Genomic DNA, 18,500 nt, shown 5'->3' with positions numbered 1-18,500 from the left:
TTCATAGAAGCACAGTCCTGTTGTTTTTGTTTGGTGCCTTTGAGTGTGTGCAGGCTCATAGCAACTCTATACACAATATAATGAAACATGACCCCGTCTCGTGCCACCCTCACAGTGGTTATTTTGCTTGTTGTCATTGTTGCAGCCATGGGCTAATCCAACTTTTGGGGGGCTCCCTCTCTTTTGCTGAACCTCTACTGCCTTTTCATTCATTTCCTCAGATAGTGATGAACACCCAATCATAAAATTATTTTCATTGCTACTTTGTAACTTTAATTTTGCTACAGTTATGAATCAGGCCTCCACTGTGAAAGGGTCATTTGAACCCACCAAAGGGCTAGCGACCCACAGGTTGAGAACCACTGCTCCAAACTAAGAGGAGTTTCTCTTAGGATCTATAGCACCATATTGTGTAAAGCATGAGTCCGACAGTGATTGGTGTTAGATGTTGCCCAGTGGGTTTCGACTCTCAGCAACTCTACGCACAAGATAATGAAACGCTGCCCTGTCCTGTGCCATCCTCACAGTGGTTTCTTGTCTGCACTCATTGTTGCAGCCACTGCGCTAATCTATCATCTGGGGGTCTGCCACTCATTTGCTGCCTTACTGCTCTGCCAAGATTTCTGTCTTGCTCGAGGACAGTGGCTCTAAACCTTCCTATAATGCCACAGGCCTTTTATACCACTCCTCATGTAGTGGGTACAATCCCAGTCATAAATTTATCTTCATTGCTACTTCATAACTGTAATGAAGCTACTGCTATGAATTGGGCCACCCCTGTGCAAGGGTAGTTCATCACCCTAATGGAGTCGTGACCCACAGGTTGAGAATCTCTGCTCTGCTCCAAACTATGATGAATGTCTCTTAAGATATATTCAGCACATTGTTAGAAGCAAAAGTCCTGTTGTTATTGTATTTAGGTGCCTTCAAGTGGGTTTTGGCTCATAGCAACTCTATGCAAAATATAACGAAACGCTCCCCCATCCTGTGCAATCCTCACAGTGGTTCTTTGCTTGCGCTGGTTGTTTCAGTCACTGAGCTATTCCAACTTGGAGGGGCTGCCTCTCCTTTGCTGCCCTTCTACTCTATCAACATTTGTGTCTTCCTCTCAGACAGTGGTTCTCAATCTTCCTAATTCCACGACCCTTTCATCCAGTTCCCAATATAGTGGTGGAACCCCAGTCATACAAAATTTTCGCTGATATTTCATAACGGTAATTTTGTTAATCTTATGAATCAGGCAACCCTTGTGAAAGGGTCATTCAACCCACTCACTCCACAAAAGGGTTCGTGATTCATAGGTTGAGAACCATGCTGTAAACTAAGAGGAGTTTCTCTTAAGATCTACGTCAGCATATTGTTAGAAGCTCAAGTCCTTTTTGTGTTGCTGTTAGTTGCCGTCGAGTGGGTTTTGACTCTCAGCAACTCTACGCACAATATAATGAAACGTTGCCCCATCGTGTGCCGTCCTCACAGTGGTTTGTTGATGGCACTCATTGTTGCAGCCACTGAGCTATTCCATCTTGTAGGGTCTGCCTCTCACTTGCTGCCCTTCTGCAGTACCACGTTTTGTGTATTCCTCTTGGGCAGTGTTTCTGAACCTTCTTAATGGCATGCCTCCTTTATACAATTCTTCATGTTGTGCTGATCCTCCAACAGTAATTTTTTTTAATTGTTACTCCATTACTGTGATTTCTCTACTGTTATGAATTGGGCAACACCTGTGAGAGGGTCATCTGAAACCCCATAGGGGTCGCGACCCACAAGTTAAGAACCACTGCTCTAAATTTAGAGGAGTTTCTCTTAAGATCTAGATCAGCATATTGTTAGAAGTACACATCCTGTATTTATTGTCGTTAAGTTCCATCGAGTGGGTTTTGACTCTTAGCAACTCTATGCACAATATAATGAAACGCTGCCCTGTCCAGTGCCACCCTCACCGTGCTTGTGTGCTTGGCCTCAGTGTTGCAGCCACTGTGCTAATCCAACTTGTTGGAGACTGCCGCTCTCTTCCTTCCGATCTGTAGCAAATTTGTGTCTTGCCCTTGAGAAGTGGTTCTTAACCTTCCTAATGCCACTACCTTTTCATATCGATTCTCATTTAGTGGGGACCCACAACCATAAAATTATTTTCATTGGTACTTTGTCACTGTAATTGTACTACAGTTATGAATCGGGCCACCCCTGTGAAAGGGTCATTCTACCCTCCCAAGGGGCGGGACCCACAGGTTGAGAACTGCTGCTCTAAAGTTAAAGGACTTTCTCTTAAGTCCTACTTCACCATATTGTTAGAAGCACAAGTCCTGTAGTTATTTTTGTTGAGTGCTGTTGAGTGGGTTTCTGGTCACAAGAACTCTATGCACAATATAACGAAATGCTGCCCAGTCCAATGCCATGCTCAGAGTTGTTCATTTGCTTGTGCTCATTGTTGCAGCCACTGGGCTAATCAATCTTGTAGGGGCTGCCTCACCTTTGCTGCCCTTCTACTCTACCAAGAATTCTGTCTTCCTCTAGGGAAGTGGTTCTCAACCTTCCTAATGCCAAGACTCTTTCATACCATTCCTCATGTAGTGGTGACTGCCAAATCATGAAATTATTTTCATTGCTACATCATAACTCTAATTTTTCCCCTTTAATGAATGGTCCACTGCCGTGAAAGGTTCATTCGTCCCCCAAAAGGGGTCACAACCCTCAGTTTGAGGACCGCTGCGCTAAACTGATAGGAGATTCTCTGAAGGTCTATTTAGGTACATTGTTAGAAAAACAAGTCCTGTTTTTTTTTCTTGTGGGTTTTGACTCATAGCAACTCTATGTCAATAAAATGAAACACTGTCCCGTCTTGTGCCATCCTTGCAGTGTTTCTTTGGCTTGTCTTTATTGTTGCAGCCACTGTGCTATCCCATCTATATTGGGGCTGACTCTATTTTGTTGCCCTTCAACTGTATCAAGAATTGAGTCTTCCTCTTGGACAGTGGTTTTCAACATTCTTACTCACGACCCTTTCATCCAGTTCCTCATGTAGTCGTGACCAACCAACCATAAAATTATTTTTGTTGCTACATCATAGCTGTAATTTTGCTACTGCTATAATTCAGGCCACCCCATGAAAGGGCTGTTAGACCCCCTAAGTAGACACGACCCACAGGTCGAGAGCCGCTGCTCTAAACGAAGGGGAGATTCTCTTAAGGTCTTCTTCAGCATATTGTTAGAAGCACAAGTCCTGTTGTTATTGTTTTTGGGTGCAGTCGAGTGGGTTTGGCTCATAGCCACTCTCTGCACAATATAATGAAACTCTGGGGGTCTTAAAGGCTTGAAGGCAAACAGGCTGAAATCTAGCTCGGAAGCAACAAAACCCACAGAGAAGAAGCACACAAGCCTAAGTGAACACGAGATGTTGAAGGGATCAGGTAGCAGACACCAAAGAACAAAAACCATTATTGTGTGATCACCTTCCCCACATAAACGCTGAAGATGAATGTGTGCATAAGTAAGTGTGGTGAAGAAGGCTGATGGTGCCCGGCTATCAAGCCATATAGAGTCCCGCGTCTTAAAGGCTTGAAAGTAAACAAGCAGGCCCAGAAGCAACAAAGCCCACATGGAAGCATCACACCAACATGTGTGATCATGAAGTGCTGAGGGGACCTGTTTTCAAGCAACAAAGGCGGGAGGTGGGATTATATCATCGTTAATGAGGGGAGTGCATGACGGGGGACCAATACCCACCTGTAGACAACTGGAAATCCCTTGTGGAGGGTAGTGGGAAGGAGATGAGTCACTCAGGGTTCAGTGTAGCAATAATGAAAACCACAACCTTCCTCTAGTTATTAAACGCTTCCTCCCCCCACCACTCATGATCCCAATTCTACCTTGCAAACCTGGTTAGACCAGAAGATACACAGCACTACGGATGGGAACTGGAAACACAGGGAATCCAGGACAGATGAACTCCCCAGGACCAGCGGTGAGAGTGGCGATACTGGGAGGGAAGTGGGTGTAGAAATAGGAAACCAATCACAAGGATCTACACATAACTTCCCCCCTGGGAGATGGGCAACAGAAAATTGGGTGAAGGGAAACGCCGCGCAGTGTAAGATAAGAGAAAATAATAATTTATAAATTATTAAGGGTTCATGAAGGAAGAGGAGCAGGGTGAGAGAGGGAGAGGGGAAAGGGGAAATGAGCTGATTCCAGGAACCCGAGAGGAAAGCAAATTTTGAGAATGATGAAGGCAACGAATGTATAAGTGTGCTTTACACAATTGGTGTATGTATGGATTGTGATGAGTTGTATGATCCCCAATAAAATGATTTTAAAAAAGAAAAAGAAAGAAATGTCTATAAATGAATGAAGGCAACATATGTACAAAATGCCTGATGCAATCAATATGGATTGCAACAAAAGTTGTAAGAGTCTCCAATAAAAGATTTTAAATAAAAATGTATATAAAATAAATATTTTCCTAACTTATATAAATGATTAATAAGAATAAAATTAAGCAGCCTGGGTTTTTTATAGGAAAAAATAATGATAAAAGAACAAATGAGAGATTCAGCAGGAAGCAATGGATAGGAAAATATTATAAGGAAAGTTTTCTCTTATATGGAATGTACATTCTCTTACATGACAACAATCAGAATATGCCATAAGAACTTCAGACCAAATACTAGAATAAAATAGAGGAAAACATTCCCAACCCTTCAATAAAATGCTATATGCTTTCGATGATTTTCACAAAAGGTCAAATTCTTTAACAAAATATTTTGTTCATTCAAATTTTTAATTATGCATAAATTTAGGTCTACTTGCATTACATCTCATAAAGAGGCATAAGAATTGTTTTTGCTCTATCTAACACTAAATAGAAATAGTGAAGGTGAAAAAATAGCTTTCGTGAATGTTGCTTTGAAATACAAATGGCATTGTCCTGAGAAATTATAATGATTTAATTTTTAAAAATCATTTTATTAGGGGCACATACCACTCTTATCACAATCCATACATACATCAGTTGTGTAAAGCACATCCATACATTCATTGCCCTCATCATTCTCAAAATATTTGCTCTCCACTTAAAGCCCTGCCATCATGTCCTCATTTTTCTCTGCCCTCCCCGTTCCCCCCTCACTCATGAACCCTTGATAATTTGTCAGATCTTACATATTTTGTCTCCCTTCACCCACTTTTCCGTTGTCCATCCCCCAGGGAGGAAGTTATACGTAGATCCTTGTAACTGAGGTCTCAGAGCAGCTGGGTGTGATGCAGGGGAAGCTCTGGAAGCAGCTGCAGACACTGCGGGAGTTGGCAGCCCAACAGTGAGGGTCACTGCATCCGTGGGTACCAGAAAACTGGCTGGGGTTGCTTATTCCCCTAGATGCTACCCATGCCTTGAAGAGAACCGTGACAGAGGCCTGTAGACATGTGTCAGGAAAAGTTGAGTCCTTCACTATTTCCTCTTCCCACAAACTTTTGAGGAGAGCCTGCAGGGCAGGGGCTGGCCCCCTGGCTCCTCTCACCTGCCCTTCCCCACAGACACACACTCGCCAGCCCCAAGTCCCCCTGCCCTGGGTTTGCTTCTTGAATCCAGAGGAACAGCCTGGGCAAAGACCATGAAGAACCTTGTCCTTCAGGCAGCCCCTTTGATTGGGTCCCTTGACCTCCAGAGTGTGGACACATGCACACTAATTGTTGGGGGTCTCAGGCTATCACCACAGGGGCCAGGATCTGAAGAGGATGCTGGCACTGCAGGGCTTCCTGAGGGAAGCCAAGGACTTGCAGAGCTGGCTGAGCAGCCAGCAGCAGGTGGCCAGAGGAGAGAGGACTATGAGCACACCCAAGTGAGGAAGGGGCTAGGGGCAAGGAAGGTGCCCTGGAGCCGAATGAAGACGGGTAGTGGAGGTGGGCAGCATGCACAAGGGGCTGATGGGGAACATCAGTCTGGACTGAGCACAGCTGTGGCTTCCTATTCCCCTCTCTGCATAGAGGGGCAAGTTCTGTGGCTGTCCAAACCTGCCCTGCCCAGTCACTCACTGAGGTGTCTCATAGCCCACCAGCCAGGGCCCCAGTGTTACCTCTCCTCTCTCCTCATCTCCTCTTAACTAAGTTTGCAATGTTTCGGCACCAAGTGAAGATGGGTGGCCACCAGGGGGCAGCCTGCCCCACTAGCGGAGAGCCTGCTGGAGTGGCGGCCCAGCACTGTCCCCAGGGCCCAGCAGTGGTGACAGGACTTACAGTGAGTACCAGCAGCCTGGAGCAGGGGTGAGTTCGAGGGGAGGTGCTGGGCATGGGATGAAGAGGCTTCCAGGGAGACCCTTGCTGTGCTGCGTCTCTGCCAAACCACTGTCTCTAGAGAGGGCCCGAGTTCAGGGAACCCAGGGCAGTCCCTGCTGTCTGCGGCCTGTGGAGGAGGCAAAGCTGGGTCGGTGGATAAGGGAGCCTGGTCACAAAGCCCACTTAGCAGGGTCACTTTCCCAAGCCACGGGCTCCATGCACCTGCAGGGGCGTTCTGGGAAGAGTTGAGCTGGGCTGAGGATGCCCTGCACAGCCCCAGGCTGACCCAGGTCACAGTACAAGCTACTGCGTTTCCAGCCCAGATGGAGCTTAGGCGAGATCCCGATTTGCCCATGATCCTAGCCCAGAGGCTGGCCCGGAGTCTTAGGGGCCCGGCATTTGCTGCATGCAAGAACCATGGAGGGGTGCAGCTTCTACCTTTGAAGGGTGTGCAGTCTCCTCCAAACACACAGCATGCCTGGGTGGCACACAACGTGGCTACCTGCCGTGTGCCGGGCTTTAGAATGACCCCACCTGCTGACTCATGGGGATCCTCCAGAGGGTTTGCAAGTCAGTAAATCTTTCCAGGAGCAGGGAACCTCTTATTTCTCCTGAGGAGCAGTTAGTGGGACTGAACCAGGCAATAGCCCAACGCTTCCCAAGCAGGCCTCCTGGAGCATCGTTAGAGCAGGGGTAAACTGCTAGTGATAATGGGCTCCTGGGAGGAGAGTTTGCAGAAAGGCCTGAAGCGCTGAGCAAGATCTCAGGACGGTGGTCCTCTGGGAGCTTAGGACAAGTTCTAAACCCAGCCAGGAAGCTGAAGGGCTGACCAGACAGAAGCTGAGGGGGAGGAATGAGCATGCTGGGATAACTGCTGACCCCCGCCTGGGGGCAGGACTGCCTGGTTGGAGCTGTGGGAGCTGACTCAAGCCAGACCCCTCCTGCTCTGAGACGCTGAGGCCACCCTCAAAGTTCACAGCCATCTATCTCACGTGCTCGTCCGTATCCAGGTGGGTGCCTGGGGGAGGGGGTGGCTTCTGCAAGTACTGCCACCCCAGGCCCAGAGTCCCACCCTCAATGCCCGGGCCCTTGGCCACCATGCTGTCTCAGGAGAAAGCCACAAGCCTCCCAGATGCTGTGTGCCACTGGGTGGAGGCCCCCCTGAGGAGACATGAATTGCACCAATGAATCACACAATCTGCTTCTGACCCCTTGAGGCCTCCTCACCCCCCACTGTCATCACCCCAGTGCCACTTCCCACTCTGGACTAGAGTGCATAGGTATTAGCAAGAGATAAAACTCACAACACATGGAACCCAGGAACAGGAATGGGAATAGAGATACCAAAAGGGTAGGGGGAAGGGAGGTAGAGGATGGGAGGAAGGGGAACCGATAGCAATGAATGACATATAACCACACACCCCTCGCAGGGAGAGGAGCAACAGAAACCTGAGGATAAAAGAAAGAGACAATGGTCGATGTGAGATATGAAAATAATAACAATCTATAATCTATCAAGGAACCACGAGTGAGGGAGGTGAAAATAAAGGGGAGGTGATGCCAAGGGCTCAACAGAAAGTAAATGTCTATAAAAGAATGATGGCAATATACGTATGACTATGTCAGATACAATTGGTGTATGGATTGTAACAAGAGCTGTAAGAGCCCCCAATAAAATAAATAAATTTAAATTAAAATTAAAAAAAACACCAAAAATCTCCATCTGCACAGTGAGGCAGTGAAGGGACAAGAGTCCCGAGTCCCTCGGCTCTCACACAAGGCCACCAAAGGCTACCTCTAAGTGGGGGTCTGGCAAAGTTGTGGATGTGTGGGCAAAGCTATCAAGCTGCCCATGAAGGACTTCATTGGCCCTGGAGAACTGGGTGGGAAGGAGGGGTGGCAGGCAGAGCTGAGGCCGAGTAGACACTTGGTAAGGCTGTGGGATTGAGCGGCAGAGACATGGAGGTTTGGACATGAGTGGTGGTGGACTCAGGCCTGCTGTAACGCTGCCTCGGTACCAGGTCCCCTCACCCCGTGCTCTCCCGTGCTCTCCCAGGCTCCAGGTGCAAGACTATGCCTCCTGGGCAGCCAGTGTGCAGTGAGATTTGCAGGTGGTGGAGGAGCCCCAAGACCCCGGCAGTGGAGCCCAAAGCTTCAGTGTCCACCAAGAGCTGTGGGCCAAGCTAGAGGCCCAGAAGGAGCTGCACCAGTGCGCCAGCCAGCGGGGACAGCAGGTGCTCCAGGCTACAGGGCTGTCCGCCGTGGAGGTCGGCTCCCCTTTCTGGCCCTCCCCCAGCCCACTGGACCACCGCACCCTGGCCCCACAGGGACAATAACCTTTCTTTTCTATTTTTTAAATCATTTTATTGGGGGCTCGTGCAATTCTTATCACAATTCATACATACATACATGCATTGTGTCAAGAACATATGTACAGGCTCTTCCTCTAACTGTAGCGGCTTGAAGTGACCTGCTAAAATGGTTCGCTACTCATTTGACCCAGACAACCCTACAAAATCCTGCAAATACAGAGGGTCGAATCTCTGGGTCCACTTCAAAAACACCCGTGAAACTGCCCAGGCCATCAAAGGAATGCACATCTGGAAAGCCACCAAATACTTGAAAGACGTCACTCTGCAGAAGCAGTGTGTGCCTTTCCGACGGGACAATGATGGTGTTGGTAGATGTGCCCAGGCCAAACAGTGGGCTGGGACCCAGAGTTGGTAGCCCAAAAAGAGTGCTGAATGTTTGGTTCACATACTTAAAAATGCAGAAAGTCATGCTGAACTTAAGGGTTTAGATGTGGATTCTCAGGTCATCGAGCACATCCAGGTGAACAAAGCCCCCAAGATGCACCACCGGACTTACAGAGCTCTTGGCTAGATTAATCCACACAGGAGCTCCCCCTGCCACATTGAAATGATCCTGACTGAGAAGGAACAAATCGTTCCCAAGCCAGAAGAGGAGGTTGCACTGAAGAAAAAGATTTCACAGAAGAAACTGAAGAAGCAAAAACTCATGGCTTGGGAATAAATTAAGCTCAAATAATAAAACGGTTTTTTTTAAAAAGAACATATGTACATTTGTTACCATCATCATTCTCAAAACATTTGCCTTCTACTTGAGCCCTTAATATCTGCTGTTCATTTTCCCCCTCCCTCCGCACTCCCCCCTACCTCACGAAACCTTCATCATTCATAAATTAATATTATTTTAACATATGTTGCACTGTCCAAAGTCTCCCCCTTCCTTCTTCTCTGCTGTCCCTCCCCCAGGGAGGAGGCTATTTGTAGATTCTTGTAATCAATTTCCCCTTTTCACCCCACATTCTCTCCACCCTCCAGGCATCGCCACTCTCACCACTGGTCCTGAAGGGGTCATCTGTCCTGCGTTCCCTGTGTTTCCAGTTCCTATCTGTGCCTATGTACACCCTCTTATCTTGCCAGATTTGTAAGGTAGAATTGGGATCATGAGAGTCGGGGGAGGAAGCATTTTAGAACTAGAGGAAAGTTATATGTATCATTGGCATCTCTGCTTCCTTCCTTCTTGCACAGCCCCCATGCATTAACTGTCATCCTTCCTCTCCCTAAAATATACTTTGAATCTCTTCACTTCATGCCATCCCTACTGCCCCAAGGTGTGTCTTGCATTGACTATGAAACTAGATTCTGTATCCATTTTCCAGGGCTGTCAAAACAAAGCATCGTAAATCAGGTGGCTTTTAAGAACAGTCCACCACCTGTCTATCAGTTCGTGGTGCAGTGGTACCTAGAGTGTTGCTGTGAAATTGGAAGCCGTGCCACCGATATGACAAACCCCAGAAGGGTCAGCAATGATGGGCAGGCTTCAGTGGAACCTCGAGCCCTGTGGTGCTCAACCTTCCTTTAATACAATTCCTCATGTTGTGGTGACCCCCAACCATAAAATCATTTTCCTTGCTACTTCATAACTGTAAATTTGCTACTGCCATGAATCGGGTGACTCATGTTAAAAGGTCGCTGGACCCCAAAGGGGGCACAACCCACAGATTGAGAACCACTGCTCTAGCCTAAGGCAGACTAGGAAGAAAGACCTGGTGATCTACTTCCAAATATTAACAAATAAAAGCCTTATGGGTCACAACAAAATATGGTCCTATAGATTGCTGGAAGATGAGCCACTGACCTGCACACAACAGCTACAAAAATAGACTCAAACACACCAACAAAGGCCTGCTGAACTCCAAAGCCCTAACAAACCCACTGCCCTCAAGTCCATGCCAACTCATAGCGGCCCTATAGGACAGGGGCGATCTGTGTATTAGTCTGGGTATGCTAGAGAAAACTCGAGGGAGACTCATGTATATGACAGAGAGTTAGTGTTTTTTAAAAATCATTTCCCTATTATTTAATCATTATATGAGGGATTCATACAACTCTTATCACAATCCATCCAGCCATCCATTATAAAGCACATTTATACATTCATTGCCCTCATCATTGTGAAAACATTTGATCTCCACATAAGCCCCTGGCACCTACTCCTCATTTTTCTCCTCCCTCCCCATACCCCTCTCCTTTGAATGCTTGATAATTTTATTGGGGACTCATACAACTCTTATCACAGTCATTCCATCCATCCATCCATCCACCCATTGTGTGTCAAGTACATTTGTACATGTGTTGCCCTCATCATTCTCAAAACATTTGCTTTCTACTTGAGCCCTTGGTATCAGCTCCTCATTTCCCCACTTCCATCCTCCCCCCTCCCTCATAAATCCTTGATAATATATCAATTATTTTGTCATCTCTTACTCATCAAACATCTCACTTCCCCCACTTTTCTGTTGTCCGTCCCCCAGGGCAGAGGTTTTATGTAGATCCTTGTAATCGGTTCACCCTTTCTACCCCACCTTCCCTCCACCCTCCTGGTATTGCCACTCTCACCACTGGTCCTGAAGGGATCATCTGTCGTGGATTCCCTGTGTTTCCAGCTCCTGTCTGTACCAGAGTACATGTTCTGGTCTAATTCTACCTTATAAATCCAGAGAGAGAGTTTTATATCAAACAGTAATTATACATTAAACAAACGTCCCAGCCCAGTGCAGATCAAATCCATAAGTCTGATATTAGCCCATATATCTGATACCAATCTATAAATTCCTTTTCAGACCCATAAAACATGTGCAGTGATGCTGTATACAGGATAATCACAGGCCAATGGGTGGAAAGTCTTGTGGATCCAGTGGCATTGTAAGCATCTCAGTGCTGGCAGCGATCTCTCTGAGGCTTCTTTGGCTTCAGAGGTCTGGTCGCATCCATTTGGCTTGCCTTCTGCAATGTCTTCCAAGGAGTAGCAGAGAGAGAAAGAGAGAGAGAGAGGTGTCTTCCACCTCCAAGGAGGAAGTACCAGATTTCTCAGAGTTCTCAGGAGAAGGCTATGCCCACATAAAAATCTCACTGACTATCTCCAGATTGGCAGGCTAGACTCCACGCCTACACTCCTAATCCTTAACTTGACACAAGATTAGGTGACTACCACAGTCTCCTAATCCATAACAAGCCCATTTATTTTTTCCCTGCATACCGACACCAATCCAATACCCAAAGCTTTACCCAATGGGTGGAGATTTACTTCTAAAACATGAATATAGAAAAATCGCTTTTGCTTGAAGGCTCTCAAGGAAATGCTCACTGAAGACTCCATTCCTATTATCTCACCTCCCCCTAAATTAGTCTTCTTCTGGGCTTTCAGTCACACCAAGATCTCTCCTGCCCCAAGGCCTTTTACATGCACTGTCACCTCTTCCAAGCCCTGAAGTGCCAAGTTCAAAGTTCCAGTTAATCTCCCTGATCCTGAATTTTAAGAACTGTGTGTGTGGGAGGGAAGGGGTTGGGCTGTTTGTTGAACTGCTGGGTTTTGGAGCCATTTGTTATGCAACCTCATTTTGTCAATGACTGGTTAATTAATGCAGCATTCATTTGCCCTTCTTCCACGCACAGCACATGGCTTGTATCTTTGGGATCACTCTTCCACCATACTCCAGCTCCATGCTTCTGCTGGCATTGACCCAATCTGCCAGCTCCAGGCCTGGCTAGTCAGGGCATGACTTTCCTCTGTCCAAAGGGACTGGGTCAGACTCAGTATCTGACTCATGCTAGGTTAATGATATCTAACCCTAAAAATGCCCCAGAAACAATTGCCCCATTGCCAATGAGTCCATTTTGAATCATAGAAGGTCCCTGTGGGGTTTCTCAGACTGTAAATATTTATGTGAGCAGAAAGTTCCATCTTTTTCCCTATGAGGTAGCTGGTAGGGTAGCACTGCCAACCTTGCAGTTAGCAATTCAATGCTTACCTGATAGTACCACCAATGATTAGAAAGGAAAAGAGCCTCTCTCTAATAGAATTCCTGAGCTTCTAGATAAAACTACAGCTGTCATCAGGAAGCCTGCGTGAAACTCAAAAGGAAACAGCATTGAAAAGAAAAGGTTCAAACTCTGATGGTATCAACTGAGTGCCAGAACCCAGCTATTCCTGATACTCTGTCCCCAGACTTACAAATTCCATAAACATACCCATTAATTTCTTCTCCTGCTCCTTCCATTCTAACGCCCCAAGGTACTTTGACTTAGCTTTGAAGGCACTCAAAACTTCACGGGTTCTGCCTTGCACAGGTGTCTGCTTGCTTCCAGTTCAGTCCTGACATTGTCCCTATCTTTAGCCATGTTAGGCTTGCGTCCTAGAGCTTTCCTTTGCTTGTCTCCCTATTGCTCTTGTCCTATGAAGCCTGTGGCTTTATCTTTAAGTCTAAGTCCTGCCCTTTCGCTTTCATAGAAATCTGTCTCTGTATCTTGGCTCGTGGCAGGTTGTGTCCTTCAAAGATGACTGTCCTAATGTTTCACATCGCACATTCTCTTGTGACAAGATGAGTTTGTGTTCACTTTTCCAGAAGCAGGGCCTGCTTTCCCTCTTCCTTGCATCTTGGCAGGCCTTTGACTATGGCAGAAGTGTTGCTCTGTGACTTCCACCTGGTCGTATTGGGTTGTTCACCATTGGGACCCTGTCAGGATGTTGCAAGGAAGACCAGGCCAAATGAAAATGTCACATATAGGGTTCTTCTTGAGCTCCAACCAATAGAAGTATCAGTCGTGTGAGGGAGTGAGTCTTAAGAGAGCTGCAGCCTCTGTCCTTTGAGCTACCCCAGCTAATGCTTGATGAAGCCAAAACTTGTGTCCTCACTGAGCTCTGCCCAGATTGCAGATTTGTGAGCCAAATTGATATTATCATTACTTTAAGATGTTATTTGTGGGGATACTTTCTGTTAGCAGCAGATCATCAGAATACTGACTAATCAGACTGCATTGCCAGTTTTACTCTCTCTCTCTCTCTCTCTCTCTCTATATATATATATATATATATATATATGTATATATATATATATATATGTATATATGTATATATACATAGATATAGATATATAGATATCCTCCACTCATCTGTCAGTTGGTTGTACTATAATGGTTTGTGTATTGTTATGATGCTGGAAGCTCTGTTCCCAGAATTTCAAATACCAGAATGATTGCCCGTGGTGGACAGGTTTCAGTGAAGCTTCTAGACTAAGACAGACAAGGAAGAGGGGCCTGACAGTCCACTTCCAGAAATTACTGAAAGAAAACCTTATGGATCACAAGAGAACACTGACTGACTAATGTGTTTTGGACACATTATCAGTAGACAATTGCTAGAAGAAGACATCATATTTGATGAAATAGAGGGACATGGAAGATCCTTATTGAGGCAGATTGACCTAATCGCTGCAACAATGGACTTCAACATTCAGGAATGTGTGACAATGGTGAAAGATCAGACAGCACTCCATTCCATTTCATATAAGATCTCCATGGATCACAGTAGACTTGATGGCACTCTCTATATGTTTGTCTTCAGTGACTTCCCATAGGGCTTCTCTGCCTGGCAGCCTCTATTCCTCGTGCTTCCAAATGGGGAGCACAACAGGTCCATAGTCACTGATATTCCCCTCAATCACCAGATCAAGTAAGGAGGCATGAAACTAACTATGTTGTTCTCTTTGCCTTGTCTCTCTTCCTTTTCCCCTCCTCCAACAGGGCTAGAGGGGGTAAATACTTACCTTGCAGGCTAGAAGAGAATTTCTTCCACACCAAAATATTCTCCTTCCTCAAAAGGCACATACATGCTTTTCTCCTTGTTTTGAATTAAAATGGCAGATGGGATGGTAGGAAAGAAAATCAACTAGTCTAACAGAATGGCCAAACAGATTTACCTTCCACATAAGAATGCAAATAACTCCTCAATCTTGTTATAGAGTCATGATATGATGAGCTCCATCAAAGCAGAGTAGAACACCACTGAGGTCAGACAAGAAAGACCATATTGAGTTGATTTTGTATGAGAGATTCTAGTTGCTAATTATACTTTTCATAACAGAGAGATGGCAGGTATAGAAGCCCAGACTTAAAATGTCTTTATCTAATTGCCTGCCTAAATATATATTTGCAATATGGTCTTCAAAGGGAATACTTTCTTTACCTTAAATTCCATTTCTTTTTCCCCTCTTTTATGTAATTTTATTGAAGTATCATTGATGTACAATAAACCATAGTGTGTTTTGCTCTTTGAGGTTTTTAAAAAGAATCATTTTTGGGGGGCTCCTACAACTCTTATCACAATCTATACATACATCCACTGTGTACATTTGTTGCCATCATCATTCTCAAAACATTTGCTTTCTACTTGAGCCCTTGGTAGTAGCTCCTCATTTCCCCTTCTTCCCCCTTCCCCTCCCTCATGGACCCTTGATAATTTATAAATTATTATTCTGTCCTATCTTACACTGTCCGACATCTACTTCACCCACTTTTTTGTTGTCCCTCCCACATTGAGGAGGTTATATGTAGATCCTTGTAATCAGATCCCTCTTTCTACCCCACCTTTCCTCCAGCACTGGTTCTGAAGGGGTCATCTGTCCTGGTTTCCCTGTGTTTCCAGTTCCTATATGGACCAGTGTATATTCCCCGGTCTAGCCAGGTTTGTAAGGTAGAATTGGGATCATGTTAGTGGGCGCGGTAGAATTTAGGAACGAGAGGAAAGTTTATGTTTCATCGTTGCTACACTGCATCCTGACTGGCTCATCTCCTCCCAGCGACCCTTCTGTAAGGGGTTGTCCAGTTGCCTACAGATAGATTTTGGATCCCCTAACTGTACCCCCCCTCATTCACAATGATATGATTTTTTTGTTCTTTCATGCCTGATACCTGATCCCTTCTACATCTTGTGATCACACAGGCTGGTGTGCTTCTTTCATGTGCACTTTATTGGTTCTGAGTTAGATGGCCACTTGTTAACCTTCTAGTCTTTAAAACCCTAGACTCTTTATCTTTTTTTTAATTAATTAATTAATTTATTTATTTTTTACATTTTATTAGGGGCTCATACAACACTTATCACAATTCTTACATATACATATACATACATCAATTGTATAAAGCACATCCGTACATTCTTTGCCCTAATCATTTTTTAATCTTTTTATTGGGGCTCATAAGGCTCTTATCACAATCTGTACATACATCAAATGAGCAAAGCACCCTTATACATTCGTTGCACTCGTCACTCTCATAATTCACCTTCCACTTGGGTTCCTGGAATTAGCTCGGTTTCCCTTTTTTCCCCCCTATTCCCCTCCCTCCCCGATCCCACCCCTGGTCCCTTGATAGTTTATAAATAATTATTATATCTTATCTTACACTCCCCGGCGTCTCCCCTCACCCGCCTCCCCCTTGCAAATCTCCCAGACAGGAGGTTACACATAGATCTCCGAGATCGGTTCTCCCTTTCTACATGCCCTTTCCTCCTGGTGTCACCACTCCCACCGCTGGTGTTGATGGGTTCGTCTGTCCTAGATTCCCTGTGCCTCCAGATCCCCACTGCACCACTATACATCCTCTGGTACAACCAGGTCCGCATGGCAAGGTAGAATTGGGGTCATGATGATTGGGAGGGGAGGAAGCGTTCAGGAACTAGAGGAAGGTTTTGAGTTTCATTGTTGTTACACTGAACCCTGTGTGGCCCATCTCCTCCTCACTACCCCTCTGGAAGGGGTGTTCAGCTCTCTACAGGTGGGCATTGGGTCCCCATCATGCACTCCCCCTCTTTCACGGTGATGTGATTCTCACCACCACCCCACCTTTGATGTTGGAGACCTGGTCTCCTCTGTCCTTCATGGTCACCTATGTCGGTGTGCTGCTTCCGTGTGGGCTCGGTTGCTTCTGGGCTAGATGGCCGCTTGTTTGCTTTCAAGCCTTTAAGTCCTCAGAGGCTATATCTCTCAGTAGCCGGGCACCATCCGCCTTCTTCACCACACTTGCTTATGCACACTTTCGTCTTCAGCCATTATGTGAGGAAGGTGATCACACAATGATTGTTTTTGTTCCTTTGTATCTGCTACATGGTCCATTCAACACCTTGTATTCGCTTAGGTCGTGTGCTTTTTCTCTGTGGGCTTTGTTGCTTCTGAGCTAGATGGCCGCTTATTTGCCTTCAAGCCTTTAAGACCCCAGACGCTATATCTTTTTTTGATAGCCGGGCACCATCAGATTTCTTCACCACATTTGCTTACACACACGGCTGTCTTCAGTGATCATGTCGGGAAGATGGGTATCCTGCAATGGCTGCTTAGCAGGGCGAGGTGCTATTGTATTGGGGGATTATGCATGAGGAGGCCCAATGTCCATCTGCTACCCTACTACTGAACCTATAAATATATGCATATAAATCTATTTCCCCCATAATCATAAATATATTTACATATGTACATGTCTGTATTTAGGCTTCTCTGTATGCACTTTGCCTCCTACTCCTTTCCTCTATTTCCTTTCGATTTCCTCCCGACCCACTACCATGTTTGGCCTTCATTCTGGATTCAGTAGTTCCTCTCAGTTACCTTGCTCTTGGTCACTCCCTTCCAGTCCTCCTCTCCCCTCCCTCCTCTGGTTTTGAACCATTCGCTGTTCCCTTGTTCCTGTGTTGGGCGACACCTCCTCCCTTCCCCTACCTCCCACGCTCTCATGTCCCTCCAGGACCGTTGGTCCTTTTGTTTTCTTCTCTCATTATTTGTCCAGCCTATCTTGTCTAGGTGGACCTGCTGACATAGTAATATGTGCATACAAATGGATATGACTTTAACTGCACCCAAGTGGCCAATAAGAACATGGCTTTGACAGAAACAACATCGACACGCTGATAAGCAGAAAAGCCACTAACATACAAAATTTACAAGGTAAAAAACAAAACAAATTAAAAAACACTAAGCAAAAAGATAGCAAATATTAAAAGAAAAATTGCTAGTAGTTCAAGGTCCTTTCGTTGGCCTTTAGACCATCCTTTATACTCCCTTGGGCTCCCTTTGCTCTGCTTCCTCCGCTGCTCCATTGTACGCCCCCAGTGTTTGCCTCAGTGTGGCGGGGTCAGCTCAGTCGCCCATCCCCCATTGTGTCTCAGGTGCTGTCCCATGTAGGGCCATGTGTTGGTGCAGGATGTCGTATCTCCTAATGTGGTCAGCTGAATGGTCCTCTCTGTATGACGGGCCATCTAGCTGGTCTATTGACTTTGGGCTTGGTGGACCCAGGTGTACTCCACTACGTCCTTTCTCCTTCTTTTGTTTCAGCTTCCTTCTGGATGTGGTGTGGTGGGTCAGTTCCTTTCCCACTCCAGACGATCTATTTTTGTTTTCTGTGGTATTCCCTTCGACTGTGGGGGTCGGCCTAATTCTGGTTTGGGCCGGCTTGTCGTCCAGCCTCTTTGTGTAGACCTCTGTACTTTGCGTTGCCCTCCTTGTTTGGTGTGTCTTGTTGGGGTCCGTATGCATGTTCCAGATCTGTGGGGACACAACCGATACTCTCCCCTGGGTGGATTAGTACCCTGCCCCCCCCATACCATCCATTCAGATTCTCCCCCTCCCGGTTCTCCCTCTCCCTACCCCACTACTCTTTCTTTATGCTGGGCTCTCATGTATCTCCCTAGGTGTGCCTGTCCTCCCTCCAACTATCTATGCTTCCTCCCGTTTATTGTGGGCTGGATGTTTATTCTTCTATTTCTGTCATGCTGATTGTACTTACCTCAGGGGACTCATGTTGTACCTGTCCCTTTGGGTCTGGCTTACCTTGCTTAACATAATTCCTTCCAGCTCTTCCCATGAAATAACGTGTTTCATG

This window comes from Tenrec ecaudatus (genome assembly GCF_050624435.1).
Source record: "Tenrec ecaudatus isolate mTenEca1 chromosome 1 unlocalized genomic scaffold, mTenEca1.hap1 SUPER_1_unloc_15, whole genome shotgun sequence".
Lineage (NCBI taxonomy): Eukaryota > Metazoa > Chordata > Mammalia > Afrosoricida > Tenrecidae > Tenrec > Tenrec ecaudatus.
This window is presented reverse-complemented; position numbering follows the sequence as displayed.